Below are 25,362 nucleotides of genomic sequence, written 5' to 3'. Positions count from 1 at the left end.
ACTTTCTGCTCTTTTCATGTCTTCTGTACAGGTCTCTGGGTATCGACTGACCCATTGACCTCATCCATCACGCTGCCTTCCCAATCGCTGTGTCATATTACAGAAACAAGTCTGTCTTTTTCATCCTCTCTGGAGCTTCTAGGCTCGGGAATGTACAGTGCACAATAAATACATGGAGAGATCATAAATAGCTTCCATAAAGATTCATTTATTCTAGTAGTTATATATATGTTTTTGATGATCATTTTAGTGATTGTTCAAAACTTATTTTTTAAGCCCAGAGTGCTTACATCTTACGAATGAAGATGCTTTGAGGATTATTCATTTTACTGGTTTCACTTACTCATGCAGCAAGTGTCCCTCGGGCCCACCCTAGGTGAGGAGTTGTTTTGTTAACTGCAGAACGCAACTTGCATCCACAGACTTCATTTCAGATAAGGAAGCAGGCAGCTACAATGCATGTGCATAAGTAAGGGCTCAAGGAGCTGGTGAGGGTGGTGTCTAAGTCAGTCCCAGTGAAGGAAGGTTTCCAGCAGAAGGGGGTCCCGTCGAAGTGGATTATGGTAAGATAGGGTGACGGAAGAGTCAGCCAGTGTCTCTTGCAAAGGCAAGGCTGAGGAGTGGGCTGGCTGGCATGCAGTTTCGGCAGGACTCCGCTTGCCTTAGACTCAGGTAATATGAACTAACTTTATTAATAAAGAACAATGGATAAAGAGCAGAAAGCACAGATTATGTGTCTTTTGCCTATTCTAACTAATTGTGGGCAGATTGCTCTCCTTCCCCGCTTCCAGTTTCCATCATATATAAAACGAGAAAAACAAAATAAAACAATGCTTGGCCTTTTTTACCTCTCTGAGCTATAAACCCCCTTTGAAGGACAGGACATAAAATTCTTTGATAGGAAAGACAGTATCCTTTAATTTCAAGGTTGAAAGGTTGTATATGGGATTCATTAAGAGATGTAATGGATATAGTCTCTAAAAAGCTAAGAAATATGAAGTGACTCTAGGACCTAGAATATAGTAGCCTCTAGCCAAGTCTAGTTATTTAGATTAAAATTAAATAAAATTAGAAACCAGTCCACTGCTCACATTTCAAATGCACGGTAGCCACAAGTAGGCAGTGGCTACTGTATTTGTGCAGATGTTCAGCTTTTCCACAGCACTGAGCTCTGTCAGAGAGTTCTGAACTAGACTCATCCTGATGCAGAAACTGTAGGTCTGAGACGTCGATATGGGAAGCAATTAGATAATTATAGAAAAGTTTAGGTACATGGACGTACATATCTTTTAAAAATATTGTTTATGAAAGTGTATCAGGGTAAAGGGACTTATTTGTCCAATACTGGGGCCTTTTTGAATGGATAGTATTATGTTTGTATAGCTTCATATATGTACAGGAGCACATAGTGAAACCCAAAATTCTACACATAGTGAAGGCATGGGTTGATGTTATTTGGTACATACATGTAGGGTGTGTGTCTCTGCATACCGTATTCAGGGAAGAAAAGGGTATGACTGGTAGGAGAAATACGGCCTATTGGTGTCATGCATTTACTAGCATCTGAAAGTGACTTTAGTCATAGTGTGTTTTTTACATTTCATCTTTACTTTGTCTCCTGAATCTTTTGATACATGTAACCATGTAACCAAGAAAGAAAAAGAGAGCAGAAGTGTTTGCACATGCCTGGATATGAAAGTGCTTGTCTGAACAGCAGCTGAGACACATTTTTTTTTCCAAAGCATACGGTAGGTGCCTGATGATTTGCAGACATGGGAGTTATGCTTATTTTGCAAAGAAAGGGATTTATCATCTCCATAAAACACTGTCATCATGGATTATTCAGTGCAGTGTGCCTGAGCCCTTACTGGGGAAGCCTTCCAGCCCCTCGACACCAGGCTCAAGAGCCAGCAGAACCTCTTGCTCCACCTGAGATGCCCCTTACTATAAGATGTATATGTGTGTGAGTGAGTGTGTGTGTGTGTGCACACGGGCGCAGCGTGGATGCGGTGAAGAGGCTTGGCACACGCCTGCTCTCAGCAGCTAGGGGATCAAAATGGGGCTGGCCCTGTTGAGCAACTTCCTTGCCACAAACCTAATAATCTGAGGCATGGCTGCCAACCAGTTTGTAGAAAAGCTCAGTGGGGACAACACTGCTTCGGCTGTGGTGATAGTTCCTGTGTACTCTAACAGAGATGGTCATGAGGCCCCTGATCCTTATGAGTACCACACTGGGGAAATGATGCCTGTAAGTTGTCCCTGACTTGTGATGATTTACAATTTCTCTTTTTCACAATGCTGCAAAAGATGGCTTATCTAACCACTCGAGTTTTTCTTTCCCTGCACTACCCAGTACGTTACTTCTGTCCTCCTGCCCTTGATCATTAAGGAAGCTTTGCATTAGGGTTATATGATTCTACTCAACCATAGCCTAGTGTAAGTGTTCTGAGTATCTGGCAGGTAGGCTCTTCCAAACTATGGTATATGGTAGGTTGTGAATATTAAGTGCCTTTTGACTTTTACAATATTTTCACCAGAGAGGAGTTTCTTACCTTATGATAAGTTGAGAATCATCTATATTCTTGCTATTTATGTAAAATATTTGGCATAAGAGAAAGCGAAGCCCTAGCCCCATAATCTCAATTGTTTCATGCCCTGCTTCTTACTGTCCAAAGCCATGGTAGCTTGAGAACGGGGCCTTCCCAATGCCCTAAGCTTGAGAGCGGGGCCTTCCCAATGCCCTGTGTGCTGCTTCTACAGCTCAGAGGAAGTCTTCAATGATAGCTGCCTGGTTTCCGTGCTTGCAGTGTGCGTCCTGGTACAATACTTCCTCCTTCTCTATACCCAAGATAAGTCATAATATACTTTGGAAGTCAGGTAAGAATTTACTTAATAAATGGGGAAAAATTTCACCCACAAAACCTCTCTGTAACTGAGTAGATGTGACTAGTACTTCTCCATCCGCATCTTCTCTCTGAGAGCTGTAGGGTTTTCTAGAGGTGTGGGGGAAAGCATCCCTGTTGAGACACAGCAGCTATTATTTGGCAAGCACCAACAGAACTCCCACCCAGGACAAATTGCTTTCAAAACTGAATAAAGATAAGAAATTGGTAAAAAAAAAATCTGGAACTCTTATTAACTCTGATTTCATAATTGTAATTTTTTCATAAAGTTTATATAAAGATTGAGATGTAGGGGCTGGAGAGATAACTGCACACCATCAAGACATGACCTTCAATCCTTAACACCCAGGTAAAGAGCTCCTGTTCTACCTACTCCCATCCAGGTAGGGGTCTGAGATGAGAAGAGCCCTGGAACTTGCAGCTGAGTCTATGTTCAGGGAGAGACTCTGTCTGAAATATGGCAGAGTAATAGAATACTACAGCCAGCATCCTCATTTGGACTCTTCACATGACAGTCTGTGTATACACACACACACACACACACACACACACACCATAAAAACATTGTGATTGACATTTTTCCTTGGATTTTTTTAAGCAAAGGGGAAAATGAAGCAATAGAGATATTTTTATCCTACTTAGAAAAGATCCACAAATATAAATTCATTGTTTTTTTCTCTCTTAAAATCATTACCTAACTTTGTGGCTCTGAGTTGGTTAATCTCTCATGGTCTCTGTTTTCTCACCTAGAATATGGGGAAATAAGATATTTTCTAAGTTCTTTTCAGCTCAAGCATTCTGGCTGGGCCTCAGGCAAGCTTATCTTTGCTTTGTCATGGTCTCAGGATTTGGCAGTGATTAATTTCTCTAAGAGATCAAGTTGCCTAAAATATAGCAGTCAATGCAAATATATTTTGGATGTAAAGAAAATTATGACTATTGTGTTTCAATAGTCTCAAAAACTTTTAGAAAAAGTCTGCCTAGGGCACTGTTGCTTTCTCATTTCTTCAGCAAAACAGCTGCAGAGCAAGCCAGAAATAATGAATTCCTGGTCTACAAGGCCAGAAGAAATTCTCCTTTCACCTTATACAATTAGATGATATGTTTTTGTTTTCTGTAACGCTTGGGTTTTTTAGGATACATGCCTCGTTTTGGTGGAGAGTGTCAAGAGTATAACTCTTACCTACCCTGATGAAGCAGCCGCTCCCACAAGACATCAGACAGCCTGATGTCACACCTGCAGAAGACTCTGATGTATCTGCCGTTCCCAGATTCCCAAGGGATTCTCAAACCCAAAGATTCTTGGGAAACCCATGTGCTAATTAGGTCAAAGCTTAGCTATAAAGTGTGTGTTCGTGTGCAGGCATGTGCATGCATGAGCCTATGTATGTGTATGTGATGTGTGTGTGTGTATTTACTTCTAAATACTACAGGTTCTATGCTCCCAAGCTGGTTCCACTATTAAGTGGGTAAGGAAGTTCTATTCCATGACGTCCATCCTTTGCCCAGGTTCTTTCCATTTTTTGCTCCTTTCTCTTTCACACAGGGTTGACAAACTACCCTGTCTTTTTTTTTAAATGACAGATACTTTTGTATAATTAAGCAATACTCACTTATTGTCTACAAAGCAACACTTTTGTTCTAGCAACAGAGTTAAGAACTGCAACAGAGTTTGGTATTTGGGCCTATAAAGTCAGAAATATTTGCTTTAATCCTTCACAGAGACACTATTTACCTTGAGTGTATATAGTATAACTTAAGTTTGGTCTAGGCCACAGTGCTGTTTAACATTCAGAAAAGAAGAAAAAGGAACTAATCACAAGATCACCCCTGCAAGAATTGAACACCCTGCCCTGTCCTCACTTTCTTTCCATCAGCATGTATGATTTGTATTGAGGATTTCATGGTGGCATTTTCATACATTTATATAGTGTGCTTTGATGGTATTCATGACCTTTTCTTCCTTCTTTATACCCTGTTCTTTTACTTCTTTACATATTCCTAGCATCCATCCTCTTACTTTCAGGGACTTTTCAATCCCTCTAAATTTTATGTAAGAGAAAACATATTTGTATTTATGAATCTGGCTTGTTTTGCTTAACGTGATAGCCTCCAGGTCTATTTTTTTTCAAATGACCCAATTTTCTTCTTTATGTCTGAATAAGATCTCATTATGCGTATATGCCTTGTTTTTCATTCCTTGGTAGGCTCCAAGGCTGGTTCCATGGCTCTTATGAGCAGTGCTGAGATGGCATAGGCAGGTAGTATCTATAGATTTCTTTGTGTGTATACTCAGGAATAATGTTGTTGGAGCATACAATAGTTCTATTTTTTGTTTTTCTTTTTAAGAACTGCCATACTAATGTTTTTTTAGTGGCTGCACTAATCTGTGAATTCTTTTTTGTCTTATCTTGCTAACTTGTTGAGTTTTGTTTTAATGTTGTCTGTGATCTGGAGCTTTGTGTTAATCTTATGTTCCTTTAGCTCACTAAGATGATGACTACTACTACTGCCTAAGAATGAGGATGTCTCTTCCTAGTACCCCCTGTGTGTGACAGAGTTTGACCCTCAGGAGTCACTCAGCCATCTGAACCAACTGGTGGTCAAGTACCAGCAAGCTAGTATGGAGAAGGAAGTGTGACTTACTTACCTAGGCCCCTTGCTGGCATGATCTTATGATAATCATTTGCATTCTGTTCAGGTTTTCCAAGTCTAGGAACATATCTGCTATCTCTACATTAAACATCTTTCATTTTCAAAAATAAAATTATAAATAAATGATAATTTTAGTGTGTACCTGGTGAGTACAACTATTTCCTATGAAATGATCAAGAGATATGGCAAATATCTCAGCACTGTCTACAGCATTCTGCTGGCTAGCTGATGGAACTCTTCAATTATGTGAACAACCTGAAGCCCAGAACAGGCATGTGGCCATTGAGTGTAGATCATGAAAGACCAAGTTCTGAGCTGTTTGACGTTGGGAAGCTCACTATGTCATTTTTACTTTTCATTCAGATACCCACCTGTGCATGGTTAGGGGTATACTGATAAATAAATCAGACCAAGATCTGAATCAATATATAAACAGTGAGTCTAGTGGAAGATGAATTGCACAAATACTAAACAAATGAAACAGATAAACTATATAGTAGATGATATGACAATAAACGCAGTTAGATAAAATTAAAATATATTCATGCTGGCGATTGTGAAGACTCGGTGTATTCATGCGTGTCACATGTCTGTACAGAGCTGGCATGGAAAGGTTAGGGACCCTCTCTTTCCTTGGCTGCTTTGCCTGTAAAAGTAAAGATAAACGTATTGATCTCACTGGTGGTGTAGCATGAGTAATAAAAACCCAGAACAGATATTCAGGTTCAACCCGAAGATTAGAAAAGCAAAGCAGCTAAGCCACTAGAAAGCTCTTACCTCTAAGAAATATTCAGAGTAAAAAAGCAGCGAGTTACTGTTTCATCCCACCTTATATTCCTCTCTAGTGCTGAGATCAAAGGTGTGGACCACCACTGCCTGGTCTGTATGATTGACTAGTGTGGCTGCTTTGTACTGACCTTCAGGCAAGCTTTATTTATTAAAATACAAATGGAATATCACTATGTTTCCCCTTTTGTGTCTAAAATGAAAAGGAAGGCTATAACTAATATAAGAAAACTATATACCATAAGTACAATAGCTGTATATAATGTATACAGACAATAAATATATCAACAATGTCTAGTCCATTTGCATTTGACAAATTCAGAGAAAATACTCCCTTATCTATCCTATCTTGGTAAGCCAAAGTCTTGTACCTAATTTACTTTCTATTGTAACTTGCTTTCTGCATCTGGGAAACAAGGAAAACTATAACTGTAACTATCTAGTCTTCAACTCCCTCAGAGACACAAGAAGGAAATATTAACTAAGTAAGCAGGAAGTGTGAGCAAGTGACTTCCAAAAACTGTGATAAGTGGCAGAAACAACTGGCTGCCTGGACAGTCACCCAAAGTTCCTCTGCAATGTTAGGGCATCTGTCTTCGGCCTACAGGCCTAGGATATCTGACAGACTTTTCTACGAAGCAGGATTTTTAAAGGACTGTCATGCCTTGTCTGAGCAAGGTTTAGCAGTCACTCTCTTTTTTGTCCTGCCTGTCCAATTAGGACAGCATACTGTCAGCACTCTAGGTAAGGACACTTTCTTACCCAGTGGCTTACTTTCTTTTGCAACTAAGAAAGCAAACTCCGTGTGGAGTTACTTCTATGCCCATCATCTTCTGTGAAGTAGATTGGTGCTGCCAGGAGCTGACATGTCTCACTGCGAGAGAGAGAGAGAGAGAGAGAGAGAGAGAGAGAGAGAGAGAGAGAGAGAGAGAAATGATGTTATTAAAACATTTTAAATGCCATATTCTGTAGATCTCTGAAGTGTTCAAGATGACCTGTCTATTTAAAATCTCTCTCTCTCTCTGACCTTGAAAATATACCTAAGTTTGGCAACGTGATTATTTACTAACTTGCATTTCCTTATTATCCTAAACAATGGGTTATATGCATTGCATTGTTAAATGAGCTGTATAGATACAATACCTTGAACAAGATTATGATATATATACAGTATGCTTTAACAAAATTAATCTCAAATTTATGTCAATATACAAAAGTCCAATGCAATGAAAAATCTTTAAAACTAGCAGTTGCTTTTTAAAAGTAGATTCAATAACCTACCTTTTTATCTTACCATATCTCTATCCCCCCATTTTTCTTTTCAGAGTAGATTCCATAATCTACCCTTTTATTTTATCATATCTATATTCCCCTTTTTTATTTCAAAACAAGAACCTTGAATCTAGTTTCATTGTTTAGATTTTTTCTGACCAATACCAATAACAACTTATAACTAACCCCCATCAACAATAACAAATATCCATAACATATTGAGTGCAAAAACCACCAACCCTACCTCTTAGGAATGTGGGTGTCTTATTCTTAGATTTGCTTCCTGCTGTCTCAGAGCAATGGTATTTCTAGGGGATCCTGAAAATATAAATTTGGGTTAATCATCAAGTCCTGTCTAGTCTCTATGTAATGGGAAAGTTCAGGGCTTGTTTCAAGTCCTGGCTAGAGCAGTCTGTTAGAAGGGATCATCTCAGCTAGCCACCTTGGAATTTTTCTGAGCACTTTGTAGTCAAAAGCTGATCTTTAAGTGGTGTTTTTCAGCTTTATGGTGTTATCATAGTCCTGGAGAAATCATCATTATGAGGGCCCATGCTCCTTTTGGAGGCTTCAAAGGTCACTGTTAGGTGTGCTCATGGTTCACTGCAGAAAACGGATAAAGACTCAAACCTGAAATAATGTACAGGAAGGTAGATGAAACCTTTTCCTAAAATTAGTTAATACTCTACATGACCATTAATACGATGAAAAAAGTTTAAAATGCATATACATATATATTAATCTTATAAATCTTATACCTTAGGAAAAGCTGTTAAGGAGTCAATATATAACCAAAAGATTATGAGATTAGTGGCAATAGAATAGTCCTTAATTTTTATTTCTTCTGTCCCATATCAGGTGGCTCTTCTGACATGAGACAGACATTTTGGGTTTCACATTAATGAACATTCCTGGGTTTAGAGAAGGAGAGAGCCACACTCCAACTCCAAAGTCAGCTTTAATTTTTAATTAGACTGGGACTACAAAAAGAGCATTTGCATTATATATCTATAGAGAACAAGAGAAACAGACATTTGGGAAAATTTATGAACTTTTATCCTGTTGGAAATGTATCAATTCTGTATCATCTGGTATAAATTCAACAGTTTCAATATACAAGAACAACTCTTCCTGCATATTGAGAATCAGTAACTATGTGGAGAAGTTCTTTAAAATCCTTTAGTACCGTTATAGTAGCATGTAATTCTGACTTTTGTGCAGAATCTTAAGGGCTTAAATCCACTTTACCTAAATTTTCTGATTTGTAAATTGCCCTTTCTGATTTATTTGCATCAGTATAGAATATAGGGGCTCCAGTTATTGGTGTGCCCTTACAATGTGAGAAAGGATCGAGTAAGTTCTCTTTGTAAATTGAATTCTCTTGCTTTTAGGACAGTTATTAATCTCTCCCCGAAATTACTACAAGTTCTTTGCCAGGGTTCACTTTCTTCCCATAATTTGTCAATTTTATCATTATTAATGTGTACTATAATTTCTGCTGGGTCTATTCCCGCTAATTGGTGAATTCTCAATTCTCCTTGTAGAATTATCTCAGAGATCTTTTCCACATAAGCTTTTAATTTTTTGTTTGGTTTATGTGGTAAAAAAAAAATCTAATCTAAAACAATATCTTCCCTCTGCATTAAAATTCCTATAGGGGAATGCTTGGAGGGGAATATGACCAGAATGCAGGTAAGATTAGGATCCACATATCCTTTTATGTAATTTTTCTTCAATCAAAGTCAATTATCTCACAACTTCAGCTAATAATTCTCTGGGACTATTTAAGTCCTTGTCACCCATCTAAGGTTTTGTTTAAATTAATCAGGACATTAGGACCTATCCCTATCCCAATAGTGCATCATAGATGAGAAATGTCTCCTAGCAATCTTTGGAAATCATTATGAGTCTAAAGTTGACCTTTTGGGGTCTAATTTTTTTGTAAACCTATTTTATAACCTAAAAATTAATAGAATCTCCTCTTAATATTTTTTTACAGGAGCAATTTGTATACCTCAACAAGACAAAATTTTCTTTACTTCTTCAAACATTCTTTCTAAAGTATTTACATTTCAATCAGATAACAAAATGTCATCCATGTAATGGCAAACTATAGGTTCAGGAAATTGCTTATGTATCATTTCCAATGGCTGACTTAATAAATATTAGCACAGGGTAGAGCTATTTTACTTTTCCTGTGAGAGAACCTTCCATTGATATCTTTTAGCAAGCTGAGAATTATTATAAGTTGGCACTGTAAAGGCAAATATTTCTCTGTCTATTTCTTGTAAAGGTATGGTGAAGAAACAGTCTTTTAAATCAATAACTACAAGAGGCCATCATTTAGGCATTAGAGAAGGCAATGAAATGCCAAACTGTAGAAAGCCCATTGGATGAGTCACCTTATCAACAGCTCTTAGACCTGTTACCATTTTCTATTTTCCAGATTTTTTTTTTAACAAGTGCAGGACAATTCCAAGAGCTGGTTTCTTCTTCAACATGCTGAGCATCTAGTTACTCCTGTACCAGATGTTCTAATATCTGCATTTTTTCTATTGTTAAAGGCCATTGACCAATTTGTCTGTCAACCATTTTAAAGGTAGGGCTGTTGGTGCCTTTGAAATACCAGCAGCTGTGTGCCCTGTTTTTGTACAAGCAGAATAGTCAATGACTATCTTTATAATATTTTTGCAATATTATTAATATTTTTCCCAGAAACATATGTTCATTTATGGTTTGTTTCTAAGATGGGGGAATGTTAATCTGAGTATTCCATTGCTGTAACAAATCATGTCCCCACAAATTAAATGCTATGTTAGTCATATATGGTTTTACTATTTCTCTCCGTCATTCTAGCCCTATACATTCAACGCATCTCTTGCTCTGTTTTACCTGAGGCAAAGTTCCAATACCTAAAAACTGAACATTTATATCCTGAAGGGGTCGATTTGGATGCCAAGATTGTGATGAAATTATTGTTACAGCTGCACCTGTGTCTACAAGACCTTCAATGACATCACTTATCCATGTTTTTAATTTTGGTCTTTGTTTATTGAAGTTATCCAAAATACTCACTTTATGGTTTCTCGTGAATTTTTTATTCTTTCTTTATAGCTATTCTATTATTCAGAGAAGTATGGTTTCTTACTATATGCATTATGTTTTTTAATTGCTCTGGGAAGAACTTTCCTCTATGATGACAAGAAACGACTGAACCTAAACTTCCAGACAGCAAAGGATTGCCTTGAATATTCCTCGTTGACCTACATCCATTAGTTCAATGCCTGCCTTTGCCGTCCCATCCACATAATCCAGAAGGAAGGGGTATTCTGAATGGAAAAAAAAAAAAAACATTATTTCTAAAATCTCCCTTTTACTGTAACCAAGTTTGCCATAATTATAACATCTTACATTTTCATTTTCCCTCAAACCCGTGGAAATCACCTTTCCTATCATGGTCATGAAATTTAATATTGTATTTTAAATCCATTCCTCCAAAGGTGCTGACCTTGCCTTTAACAGCCAAATTATCTTTTTGCATAGAGTTTTGGCATTTTAAAAGCCATAGATGCAATTAGTATTTCTCTTTCTTCTAAATTTGGTATCATTCTGTTTACTGCTGAAATCAGTCTTTGTAAAAAAAAAAAAAAATCCATAAAGGCTTCCTTTGGGCCCTGTATACTTTAGTAAATGACTCAATTTTATTTCCTAGTTCTCTAATTCTGTCTCAAGCATTCAAAGCTGCTGCATTGGATCAATACAGGGTGTGGTCATCATATACAGCTTGCCTTTCTATATTAGCATAATCTCTATTTCCAAGAATTTGTTCTTGGGAGATTTCTCTACCTCTAAATTTACTCCATTGTTCAATAATCCTAGCCTTTTCTCTAAACCACCTACTCCATTGTAATTGTGGATCTGGTTCTAAAACACCTTTAACCAATTCTATCCATTCTTTAGGAATAATTCTATTGCAAACTGACCACGAGTTTAACGTTTGCTTCACAAAAGGTGAATGCATGCCATATGAGACAATTGCTTCCTTGAATCTCCTTAAATCTAACATTGGCACAGGAGTCCAGTTAGCTGTAACAGAACCTCTGCCATTTGCCAATTTCTGTAATGTTGCTGGGTATATTAAAGTTGTTTTCTGAAAACCTTAGGCTGTTCCTATCTTATAATGCAATGATAAAATTGGCTCTCCATTAAATTCCTCTGTCTGGATTTGAATATCTCTGTGATCTGTTTTATTTGGTTTTTCTAAGGCCTGTATCTTAGCACTCAGATTAACCAACTTTTTTAGTGATAAGACAAAAATGATAAACTAATAATGCTTACAATTGATACTTCATAAATCTAAATTTCATAAATCCTCTCATTTAATCATTCCAGTTTCAAACTGTCTAGCATATTATCATACAGAAATCCAAATCTCTCCATTTTAATGGTTTGTCCCCTTTTTTAATGTGGGGAAAATCTGTCTTTTAATTAATCCCTCCCTTTAAGAATTTCCAATTGTCTTATGAAATCTACTGATGATGTTGATGAAGATGTGTGGCTGATTGCTGCTGTGTAGAACAGGAAAAACCTGATTGGATTTCAAGGCAGCTACCTAGTTTGACAGAAGCCCAAGAAGGGGATTAAGGGAGAGCCCATACCCACAAGAAAGAGAGAGAGAGAGAGAGAGAGAGAGAGAGAGAGAGAGAGAGAGATCTGAAAAGCACACAGGGCTTCAGAGAAAGAGAAAAACCAGGTGTGGTGGGGGCTGCCTAAAGGCAGAACCAGCCAGTCTAGGGCCCGGGGATTCCTGTGGCATTTGGAGCCCAGGTGCTTCTGGAGACTGTTTCAGAGAGACTACAGCAAGAAATTCTCAAACTTGCTCACAGATTTGAGGTAAAAAGGAAAAGAATGTTTAGCCCGGTGGGGCTAGAACCCCATTCCAGCTCTGGCCTGTGTCAGTGGCTAAAAAGCCACAGGGAAATGGCTTTTCTGTGAACTCGTACCCCAAATGTTTGGTGCCAGATGTGGCTCAATGTCAGTTATTTTGATAAGCTCGCATTGTTGTGGCTGTGGTTTGCATTATTTACAAAACTCTATTATTCACTTTGTCTCCTGTGAATTATCACGTGTCAGATGGAGGGATGCTTTCTGAGGGGCTTGCTGAAGGAAACGGAAAGGGGTAATCCCTTGGAGACCACTCCCAGCAGATCTTGCCTTCCCTCAATAAAATCACCTCTGCCTGAAGCAGTGGTGAGAGACCACATGGTGAAGATAGCCACCACCACATCCTAGGATTATGGCTGTGCATTTCCATGTCCATGCTTGCTTTAGAGGTCACTGGACTGTGCCACTCACCTAAGGGCAGAGTGACAGAGCATCTAAGGATGCTGATTCTGAGGACATCTGTAGCTACTGTCTAGTGTCCTGTGTCTGTCATAGCTTCCTTGTAAAAGAAACTCCCAGGAGAGTCTAAACACTGTGTCCCTGGGGTCTAGAGACCATGGACTCTGGTTACCACTCATTAAGTATAGTGTTCCATCTAAAGAATAGCTGCCAGCAGACCACAAGGAAGACACAGGAGCATGGGCTGCTCTGCAAGTGCATGCAGGAAGAGAGCCAAAGCCCCAGGAGTTGCCCTAAAGGGTGAGCTAGATGCAAAATGAGCTAAGCATCATAACCAAGATGGATGTTGTTTATGATTATTATTTTCATCATCAACTTCCAAGTGCTAGAGATTTATTCTAGCGTCTCACACACACTAATCATATGCTCCACCATTGAGCTGCAACCCCAGCCTGTGAAACTTATATGTAATTTTTTTCATTCTTTCAACACTTTTATTATACCTCTGTAACATTTGAAAATATACTACACAGGAAAACTTTTTGAGAGTCAACACAGTATATGAGTTGAATAGAAAATACGTTCAGTTATCACTCCTAAACTGTAGGAAGTGAAAGCAGTAATGGTTGCTAGGAAGTGTATGTAGGCTAGTCTAAGATTCAAAGAGAATTCTAGGACTGATTAGTTATGTCTACCACACTATACCAAGAACGCAGACGGAAGGGACTCAAGTGCCAGGTTTGTTCTCCCGAGAATGTCTTTAAAAGGATACTGATTATTATTGTGCTTCCTATGAAAATCAGAGCCATTGTGGAGATGGCCCAACATCTGTTCTCGGAAAGAACCAATATTCCATGACTGTGTTTACAGCTTGACACACTACTGCAGTTGGCAGTTGTTAACTTCATACAGAAATGTTTATAAATTGAGCTCTGTGCAATTTCATCATGAATTAAGGAATATCAGCATTTAAACTGAAATAAATCAACAGGGACCAGATATAAAATACTCTTTGATCTTCTCTTTTAAAATTATGCTTTGCAAAAAAGAAAAATTACCAAAATATCATAGAGAATATTTACGTGTTTAAAATGTTTTTGATTTTAGGATTTCCAGCACAGTGCCTCTTTTTATGTTTCCTTAAACACAGAGTCTAATCGTGCACTTTCTCAGCGTTCCGTCATTAGTGTTCATCACAGTGCGCTTTAAAATGCAGGGTATGGGTTTTTACCAAGGTGGGAAAGCTGTGGGAAGAAATATTTATTTTTTCATTCCGATTTAAAGGTTTTAAAAATTTCAACTGCTTAATTTTACCAAAATTACAAACGGAAAAGTAGTAAACTATTTCAGGAAAGCAGGAAGTTAACCTCCAGGCCTCAGGGATTAAAGGCCAGAATGTACAAGAATTGCAGCTCCCGTTCCTCGTTGAAGCCTAAAATGAATTTACCAGGTTTGTTCAGGGCCACCACTGTCCTGTGTTTTCTCCTCTTCCAGAACAATAGAGTTCAGCGCTGCTAAGTCCCTACCTTCCACATAACGGAGCTTTTCAACCTTTAAGATCATAATGGTGAATGCTGGCCTGCCAACCACACCAGATACTCAAGAAACCAGCACACCGAAGTTGGCATTGACTCTCATCACCAGAGAATGTTTGTGCAAATAAAGTGTCAATGACTTTGAGACAAGGAGATGGTTTAATCTTCACAGGAGGATTTCTTTCTTTTCTCTCTTTCTCTTTTTATTTTATTTTTGTTTTGTTTTGCTTATTTGAGACAAGGTTTGTCTGGATGACTTGGAATTTGCTCTGTAAACCAGGCTGGCCTTGAACTCACAGAGATCCACCTGCCTCTGCCTCCTGAGTGCTGGGAGTAAAGGTGTGTGCCACCACCTTCTGACTCATAGAAGGATTTCTAACTTTGTGTTAATTCTACAGAAAATCAACAATAACAACAAACAACAACAAAAAAAAAAAACCCCTTGGATCTTGGACTTATTAATTTTCCCAACCAATAGCTTGTTTGTTCCATGTAAAGTATCTGAATCTTCTGAATATTTTGTTTTTTTCCTATAGGCTGGGTACTTCAAAAGGACAACATGCTATAGTTTTCAATATATTTTTATAGGTCAGCTTGTAAACCTAATTTCTCACTATTTCTTGAAATGAGAGGTGGTGTGGGACATTGGTCTGTAGTCTGTCAGTTATATTTTAAATAAACGCTGATAGGCCAGTAGCCAGACAGGAAGTATAGGTAGGACAACCAGTCAGGAAGTAGAGGTGGGTCAATGAGAATAGGAGAATTCTGGGAAGAAGGAAATTCTAGTCTGCAATCCTGTCCCAGCTACAGAAGAATCAAAATGTGACTGCCCCACCGAATAAGGTACCAAGCCACATGGCTAACACAGATAAGAATAATGGGCCAATATAAGTTGTAAGAGTTAATAACAAGTCTGAGATACTGGGCCAATCAGTTTATAACTAATGTAGACCTCTGTGTGATTTATTTGGGACTTAATGACTACAGGGACCAGAAGGGACAGAAACCTCAGAAACACAAACAACAGAGGGGCTTTATAATACTTAAGAAATCACCCAGTTATAACGCTTTTTTATTTTAAATATGAATTATGTAAAATATATTTTTTCAACTATATATTTTTCAACTGGACCAATAATAAATAATTAAAAACGACATGGTCTTTTAAGATTCTGATTTTCCTACCTGGAACTTGTCACGCATCCCAAAACAGTGCCTTCCCCTACCTCCCATCTCAGATCTCTGTTCTAAATCACACTTTTGTCTGGTTCTGACCTATTTGCGTACAATGTGTGTAGAAGCACAGTGTGGTGCTGACTCGTGGTGTGCCACAGAGGTAGCATTTAGCCAGGGAAGGAACACAGAAATATGGAATAGTTAATATTATCCAGGATATTACATTTATACCTGGAATTTTATAAAGGAGTGCTTTTACAAACTTCTTAAATTATAGATATACTTGGCAACCAGTTTTTTTTTTTTTTAAAAAAAAAGCTATTTGGATGAAGAATTTTATCTGTAAATATATTATTTGGCTAAGCATTCACTTTATTTTGATCTTTCCCCCTGTTGATTACCTTGGTTCTCTGGTTGTGGTTCCTGCAGCAATCTCAGAATCTCTCAGGAACTCATTAGGGATGCAGACATCAGGTCCCCTGCATCCCTGCAGAATCTGAGGCTCTGGAAGTAGGCTGAAGCAGCCAGTTCCATAACAAGTCTTCCTGTAGAGTGGACCCTGTAAGTGAGTGACGGGTGCATTCACAGACTCTGCGTGTGTAAGAGCCTTTGTGTAATGGGTGTACACGCAAAGGGAGTCCAGCCTTCTGACTGCAACACAGTACAATCTACAGATGTATTAGGCCACGCCAAATCTATCCTGGGATGCATATGTTATACAGGCCATCTTGGAATTTGTAAAGGTTGCTTAACAGTTTTATGTATGTATGTATGTATGTATGTATGTATGTATGATGTATGTGTGTATGTATTTGTTTATTTACTTACTCACTTTTGTCCCAGGTCTGCCAAATGAGAGCCAGCCCTTCATGCAGGTGGTTGCCTATGCATGCTCAGTCTGAAAACTCATGTCTACCCATCACATACAGGTTCTTCTCAGTATCTGTTTAGTTGGCCACTTGACTATAAAGAAAAACCTGTTCATGTCATCCATACGACATTGGCCCCAATAGAAGCCATCAGTAAATTGTGTTCATCTTTTTACTTAACCAGAATTACCTGGTTTTTAGATGAGTCTTGGGCAGCTTTCTGACTTTTTCATAGAAATTAGCCAAGAGATAACCAGAAGTGAAGTGTGCTGATTTTTCAAACCACCTTGAAGTGTTTTGTTTTCCCCTAGTTACCCAGAAAATCTTTTAATTTCTTTTTCTAATATCATCATATGTTGCAAATGTTAGTTTTAGTATCACCCAAATCTTTAGGTACAATATGTCTCAAAGAATCTTCCCTTGTCAATGTGTTGATTGTAGCAACATGTAATTGTGATGCCTATAGATAACCAGATATTCCAAATTATGATACTCAAACAATCCTCATTCATGAGGCTTAATTTTAACAGTGTGGGTAAGGTACAGGGGAATTATTAACATTTGTGCAAGAACCTGGGACAATAAGAGCAGAGTTGTCACCACTTACAGCCCCAAAAGGACAAAGGAAGGAAGGGATTCTAGAATGTGGGACTAGAGATGGTCATTTTGAGCTGCCCCAAGAAGGGTGATGTTCTCTAGAGGAACAAAGTCTCAGAGGAGGACTTAGCAGGGAGGAAACCAGGGAAATAAATCCCCCAATCTCATGTATGTGTGTACATCTGCCTTTGGAGCTACTCTGCTGAATGCCCAAGTGTGCACAGAATGCCAGTGTACAAGTGTGCCGTCATGTAGGAATGGAGCGAGGGTCGAAGAGTGAGACGGAGCTAAAAGGATGGATGCACAGTACCTGGAAGCCTTGCCATCTGTGATATTAGTATTAGCTGTCAACTTGACAGACTCTAGAATCACCTGAGTGACCACCCTGTGGCTATCCCTATGGGACATTATCTTGGTTGTGTTAATTAGCATTAATGTGGGGAGATCTGCCCACTCTGGGTGGCCCCATTCCCTGGCTGGATCCCTGACTCTAAGCAGAGAAGGGGAACTGAGAGTGACGTGTCCTCATTCCTCTTTGCATTCTGATTGTGGATTTTATGTGACCAAGTTCTGACTGCTTGGTTTTCCTCCTGTGATGGGCTTTCCACTTGAACTGTGGACTAGATATTAGGTCAGTCCTCCCTTAAATTTCTTTTGTCAGTGTATTTTATCACAAACAGTCAGAAAGAAACTCGGGCAGGATATATTAACATCCTTTGTGTCCTTATCTAGGGAGAGTTACAAGTCACCTTGAGGGCTATGTCACTGTGGTATAATGACATTTTAAACCATATATCAAACAAGAACAATTATACATTTTGTATTTTTTGTTGTTATATAGAAGATAGGAAAGGGGAGAAAATGCATAATGGGCAATGTGTTTATTTTATTTCTGTGGCTGTGATGAAATATCCCAACCAAAGCAACTTAGAGGAAAAATGATTTATTTTAATTTACAATTCAGGGCATAGTCATGTTTGTAGAGCCATCATTGTTCCAGAAGCTTGAAGCAGCCGTTCAGATCACATCTACAATGAAGAGCAGAGAGAAATAAATGTGTGTGCTTACTTTCTTGCTTGCTTGTGCTCAGTTTGATGTCTCTGTTCTTAAACAGTTCAGGAATGCCTGCTTGGGGAATGGTGCTCCCTGCAGTGGACTATGTCTTCCCACATCATTTGCCTTAATTAAAATGATATTCCCATGGACATGTCTATAGTGCCAATCCATTGTTGGCAACCAATTAGTGAGGCTTTCTCTAAAGGTGACTTTATGTTGTGTCAAGTTGATGATTGAAACTAACCATCACAGACAATTTAAAACACAAAACTGCTCTAATCTCCATTTCTGCACCCAGGGACAAGTTCTCATGGATAATCTCTGTTTCCATTTTCTGTCTCCTCTTGATGTTGAAGGTCATCTCAGTCCATGATGACCTGGACATATTGTGACTACTCTTTTCACTGGCCATGTATTTCACTTCTAGGCATTCTAGTGAATCTCTTGGTTGCACATGTCACCTTTATCCTGTTGAGTGGCAATAATGCTGATTTTCTTTATGATTGTTGGGTTAATAGAATGAATGAGTAACCTAGAATGAACACAGGGAAGTCTTGGCTTCTAGTCTATCATATAGCATTACTCTCTGGTGGAAACAATAGTCCTCCATTGAGTTATGGGTGTTTGGTTAAGGAAGTACTCTCTCCTTGCCCTGTTTATAGTCTATCAACTCATCCTGAAGGGAAATGACACCATGTTCAGTGCACTGGCTTGAGGCACACTCTGAATTGCCATGGGGCAGCAGCCTAACCTCTTTGTATGTTGTCACTCAGCTGATACCAAACTAGCACTTCTAGCTAAAAGAGCCATTTATATACTACCTCTGCAGTCAGTCTTTTCCAGGAGCTGGCAGTGATGTTGTGCAGGGTTCCATATGCTATGCAAGGCTTTTGGCACACACAGAATTATGGTTCTGATAAAGTGTTGAGAGAAGAGGTAAGAAATCCATCAGCAAAATGCTTCTATCCTACTTAAGGCAAATCCTTGTTCTCCCAAAGTCAATCTGATATTCTTAACCTATCAATTTATGCTTCATTAACTTCTCTAGGTGTGTGTGTGTGTGTGTGTGTGTGTGTGTGTGTTATGTGATGTGCATATAATTTTAAGCCAGAGTCTTGAGTCTTGATATACTGATAGCCTGGAACTTGCTATGTAGTCACGAATGCCCTGGAACTTGGAATCCTCTTGCTTCTGACATCTGAGAACTAGGATTATACACCCATGCTACCATGTTTATCTTTTAAAAAAATAATATTCTAAAGAATTACTTTGTTTATTATTTTTATATGTCAAGCTTCTCTTCTAATTGTGTGATTCTTTATGCTCTTAGAAATATTTTTGATATAATGTATTTAGCAATGAACATTTCCAGATTTTGTATCTTGAGAACTGTCTTGATTTTTACTTCACTCTCAAATCATTCATTCTTAGGTTGATGTTATTTTCTCTCCACTGTTTTTCTAGTCCCCACTGCATCTATAGAAAGGTTTCTATTCCCAGCCATTTAGTCCTAAAGAAATACACAGAGGTCTACATTAATTATAAACTGGTTGACCTATTAACTCAGGCTTCTTATTAACTCTTACAGCCTACATTAACCCATAATTGTTGTCTGTGTTAACCACGTGAATTGGTACCTTTTATCAGTGAGGCATTCTCATCTTGCTTCCTCTGTGTCTCGGTAACATCTATAGACTGACTCTTTCCTCTTCCCAGATTTTCCTGTTCTCCTTGCCCCACCTATACTTCCTGTCTGGTCACCTGCCTATACTTCCTTCCTGGTTCCTGACTGGAATATTTTGTGAGACTTGATCATCTCCATCTTGATGCTGTTCTGGATGTAGAACTCAGACATCTGGGACATTCGCTCCTATTGGAGATTTCTCGGGGGTCTTCCTTGATCAAACCTGATTTTTCTTAACCCAGAATAAATCCACAGTCTCTCATTTCCTTTGGAAACAAAGCAAAACCTCTTCTCCAAAATAACGCATCAATTTTGAAGTCAAAGCATTTTCAAAATATAGGTTGTATTAATCCAGCAGCATTTATAATCAAATGTCTTTAGCAGCTGTTTCTCCTTCCTCAGCCATCAAACAATTCAAAGACAACACAATAACATACAGTATAAAGATTCTCTGTGTATTTTCTATTTTATGGCCTTATTTTAAACTATATTTTTATTTTTAATTTTTGGCTTTTTGAGACAGGGTTTCTCTGTGTATCTTTGGCTGTCCTAGAACTCACTCTGTAGACCAGGCTGTCCTTGAACTCACAGAGATTCACCTGCCTCTACCTCCCAAGTGCTGGGATTAAAAGTGTGTGCCACCACACCCAACTTTTCTCTTTTTTTTTAAAGGACTTTATCCTTTTTCTTTTCTCTCCCAAGCCTACATACATTTTTAAACACACTGTAAACCGTTTAGAGGTTTTCTTTCATCTGAATCTATCTTTCCTGTATACCTCTCTTTTTCTGACCACATGAGTCTTTAATTTGCTAAGCAATATGGCTAGGATTAGAGCCGTGGCTTTGACGACTGGATCCACCCCATTCCTTAGTTTTCTGAGAGTCTATTCTCATAGTGGAGGTACTGGTGGGAGCCATGTTTATTGCCACAACTCTGTGGAGTTTCAAGGTCCTGCTACCACCAAGAAGCAAACTGTTGGGAATTCATAAACACCATTTAAGTATTTTCTGGTGAGGCCTCTTAAAAGAGCTGCAAGCTTTTTGCAGCTAAAGCTGAATCAGGAAACCTCTCTTAAACGAGACATGCTTGCCTCTAGCAGACAGAGTCCACCCAAGAAAATGCTGCTACCATGAAGCCTTGCTTTTGTTCTTTTGTGTCTAGAATTATTTCCCAAACTCTGGTCCAGAGAATTGTGGTTACCCTTTCTCTGGATTGTTTTAAAGATGCTTTTCTTTATTGCTCGGTAGTTCTGCTGTACTGCGTTGCTATTATTTTTGTTTCATTTATTCTGTTTCTTACAGTAAAGTTATATCCTTTAGATGTTAGAGTTTGCTCCCAGAGTTACCCTATGACTGGTACCTCAGTGATCCTGATGATGTTAGAGTTTGCTCCCAGAGTGACCCTGTATATTATTTGGCCTTTCAGTTTGCAGTTCTGGTTTGAACTCATATTTGGAGCTTGGGTATGGTGTTTCTGTTTATCTCAATCTCCTTCTAGGTTTCTGGGAGCTCTGCAATGCAGTCACAGTTGTGTTTTAAGGCCATTCATGGCAGCTACCCTGCTTTAGCCTGGCAGCAGATGCCTCTGACTTTGTGTATGGAATGTACACACACTAGTAATAAAATAACACCAGAAAAGTCTTAAAATATTTTGAGCCCATCTATCATAATTTTATAATAGTTACACATTTTCAAGTTTTCCGGGATTTTCCATTTAAGACCTTGGTCAGTCTCCTTAGACTAAAGCCCTTTGCTTACTGACCCTAAATATCCTTTTGCATGTATGAAAACAGAACCTAAAGTATTTCCTTCTCAAGAATTCTGGTATGCAGTATACATTTATTCTCTTGAGCATTTTAAAATAGAATATATAAATGACTTTTTTGTTTTAAACATTTATTGAGGGTTACTCTATCTCAGAATTGACAACCATTTTCTTAAAGGGCCAGCTAGTTAGGATGTGTGTGCCTATTGGAGCTACTGAACTCTGTTATATTAGTATAAAAGCAGGGAGACAGGATGTAAACAGATGGATGTGGCTGGGTTCCAATTAGACTTTTATTACAGACCCAGGCGGTGGGTCCATGCACTCTAGTTTCTTGACCTCTGTCTGTTCTAAACTCTGGAGCAAGTCATTCTGTGTACTGAATCTCTATTCATCTTCACTTCAGAGGGTTCTGCTTCTCACCAGTCCACTTAGCTGACAGCAGGTCCCAAAAGTTGTAACTATATAATTTTCACATATTCACTTAGCATCTGATCCCTCTGCTACCAGAAGCAAATTTCATGAGTGCAGGCTCATTGCTTACTCTCACCTCGAACCGGCACTTAGCACCATACCTGCAATAGCAGGTACCCTGCCTAATCTTTATACCTGATCCTAAGGCATCTCCAGGAGGCCAGTGCTGTAACTAGAATGCACACTTGACTGTTGGGCTGACATAGCTTTTGGACCATTGGGTAGCTTTCCCAAGTAGATCTCTCTGCAGATGCACAGTCCCTGTGTGGGCCCCTTGGTTTCTTGGTCCTGTGCAAAGATGAAGAACAAGGCTCCCCAGCTATTCTTGGAGCTGGGTCAAGCAAGTGAGAAGTAGGGGGTGGCAAGGCGGAGTTACAGAAGCATGGCGGTAGTATCGGGTGAGGCAAATGAGCTGACTCGAGTTAACCAGGAAAGGATCAGTTACCAAATTGCAGCAACCCCACTGTAAAGGTACAGCAGTATGATCCAGGGTCAAAACAGTTCCATGCCAGCGGGATCCCAGTGTTCTTGGGGAGGCGCAGGGAAAGGAATTAGGAAGGTTCCATTCTCAGCAGAGACCTAGGGCAGAGCAAAGTGCCCCAGCTTATCCAGGAGGTCTGGCAACCATTAAAGAGAAATGACTTCCTAAATTCTAACTGACAGGGGGACTGAGTGCATTGTACCATCCAGGATGTAGAGCCCCCATGCGCAAGGAAATGGATACGTTTTCAAAACTCGGGGGGTCTCTCCGGGTTGTCCCAAGCCTGGGAATGTATGTGGAATTTTTTTTTTCAAACAACAATTTGAAAGAAAGTTAACTTACTTTTCTTAGGATTTTGGAAAGCTGTGTTTTGCTTATTAGTCAGTGGAAAATCTATATGACTAAAATATGTTTAAATGTAAGCTGGCTAATAGAACAGGCTCAGGGCAGGAAAATAGACCATTTGAAGCAAATCAACCATTAATTTCATATGTATTACTTAAAAAAAAAAAAGAAAACATTGAGGCAAAGTGAAAATGGCATGATGGTCCATTTCAAACACCCAGTGAATGCAGTAGAAATGAATTGTCTGCCGAGAGTCCGTGGGTTCAGCCAAACCCTCAGCTTTGCCGACTCTCAAGGACCTCACAGTAACCGTGAGCTTCACCGAGCTTAACAGAATTATGGTATTCATTTTCTGCACGGCACCAACTATAAATAAGTGTGTATTATTTTGTCAAAGTCATAATCCGTAAGCAAAATAAAATGTGTCTAGGTGTAATGGCAACTTAGCACATAACTTATGTAGCCATAGAGAGAAAGATGCGACCTCTATCTATGCTCACTCAGATGTACCAAGAGAATATTTATTGTGTTATTTGGACGTGACCCTTAAGTCTACAATCATCATGATTTATATGCAATTTATCATTTTATGTAAAGAAAACTAAAATTACAATTAAATCCCTCATCATGTGTGTGCTTTCACCATGTGCCCTTACTGCAGACTCAGAAATACAGACCGTGATTAGCAAAGTTAAAAGTGGAAAACAAAATTCCTGAAAAAAAACTGAAGGAAATAACTCTTTTAGCTACAGAGTCTATTATAATCATTGCAATTGATCATCCAGTTTGGCCCCGAAATCCCTGGCAGCCAAGGTAAAAAGGGCAACAGAATAAATTGTACCATTCTTGTTACTGGAAAGAAGGAAGTGGACTGGTTTGCGAAGATAGAGATTTTCCTGGCACTGGATACTCGGGAATTTCTGGGGCCTGATTTCCTACAGGGGTATTGACCCACATGATGGATGATGTCCTCGCCAGTCCTTTCCAGCCAATGCAGATGCGGTTTTCATAGAACCGTCTTCCTCAGCGACTCCCAACTTAGTGCCCTCCTGTCGTTAGAGCGCAGCACAGAGAAGGCCCATGGAGAGTGTGGGGTTTTATTTCCATGTTGTGAAAGGTGCCTGGCTTTGCTCTCAATATATATTTTATAGGCCTGGAAAGAAATTCTACTTTGTGTATCTATGCTGCCGAAACCTGGCACTGGGCAAATTGTCCCCCAGACTGTGCCCAGCCTGTTCTTGTTAAATCCACCAGCTCACCATCCTCTTCCACAGTTAGTGACAACTGGTGCTAGCGCTCAAGTTTCTCTGTCACCCTTGCTCTCTTGATTCATGAATGGTGGACTGAGCTGTGGTGGTTAACTATAGACAGGCTTTCAAGAAAGGTATGCCATCATCCCTCCTAGCTGCTATGTCTAGGGAGATGACTTTTTACTTTAATTCTCTGATTACTTTTGAACATTACAGTTCTCACTAACAGTAGTGGCCTGGTGTTTATTTATGCCACCAATCTGTCAAAGGAACTTGAGTTGTATAGTTACCAAAGGAAAACCGGCTGGAGGCTGGCAAATCTCTCAGACTGCTCGAAAAGTTAGTGAAGACAACCTCCCCATGGAATTCGGTAAGAGCTGCGTATGTTCTGCTCACTTTGAGGCCATGCCAGTCAGTGGTGACTGCCTACCAAAGACACCTTTCTCTTAACGTCACGTGACTGTTTTGATCTGTCGCTACCACCCGAGCTCATTCAAAAGGCAGTGCCTGTCTGAACAGTGGAGTTCTCATATTCTTTTCTGCCCATGTCTTTCTTGTAAGTCCTGCTATTTTAAGTATTTGTAAAGTGCTGGAAGGCACGAAAATTCAGCCAGTGATCTCAGCTCACGACGGATGCAGCTCCTCCCCAAAGCGCAGGCTCACGGCATCACGAGCATAGCTCCTCCTCCGCTTTCCCAGCCAGTGCGCGGGCTTCTGGGTAGTGGCATTGTTCCTGCTCTCATTTCTTAGGTGTGGAAAAAGATGTTCTACTCTGTATCTCAGCGTTGATGTGGCCTTTTGGTCTCTGTTAGACTGTTTTTTAGCAGCGTAGCGCTTCACTGACGCCATTGGCCACTTGCCAAGGTCTTGCTTTGCCTTCCTAGTTTCCTTGGCTTGGTCTATGTTTGAGGAAATAAATGGGAGGGCTTGTCAGGACCTCAGCTTGAGTAAGTATGTTCATTACTATTCAACTTTCTCTTACCACTGTTTCTTGGGTGCCGCCTTAGCTATTATCCTGATTGTTGAGACAAAGTATTTAGTCAAAGCAACTTAAGTAAGGAAGGGTTTGTTTTTGTTTGCTATGGCTTCCAGCGTAAAGGAAAGCTGTCATGATGGGGCTGACACGGTTGCATGACTATGAGAAGCTGCTGGTCACAATGTACCTGAAGCCAAG

At 39.3% G+C, this 25,362-nt stretch overlaps 1 protein-coding gene across 9 annotated transcripts in view; it reads left to right on the top strand.

Annotated features, from left to right (window-relative positions):
• Erc2 (ELKS/RAB6-interacting/CAST family member 2) overlaps positions 1-25,362 on the top strand; it is an 893,871-nt gene that overhangs the window by 608,068 nt on the left and 260,441 nt on the right. The gene's annotated exons all lie outside the window — the stretch shown is intronic.

This window comes from Chionomys nivalis, chromosome 5, assembly GCF_950005125.1.
Source record: "Chionomys nivalis chromosome 5, mChiNiv1.1, whole genome shotgun sequence".
Classification (NCBI taxonomy): domain Eukaryota; kingdom Metazoa; phylum Chordata; class Mammalia; order Rodentia; family Cricetidae; genus Chionomys; species Chionomys nivalis.
The sequence above is the reverse complement of the archived record's forward strand: the minus strand, read 5'-3'. Positions and strand labels throughout refer to the sequence as shown.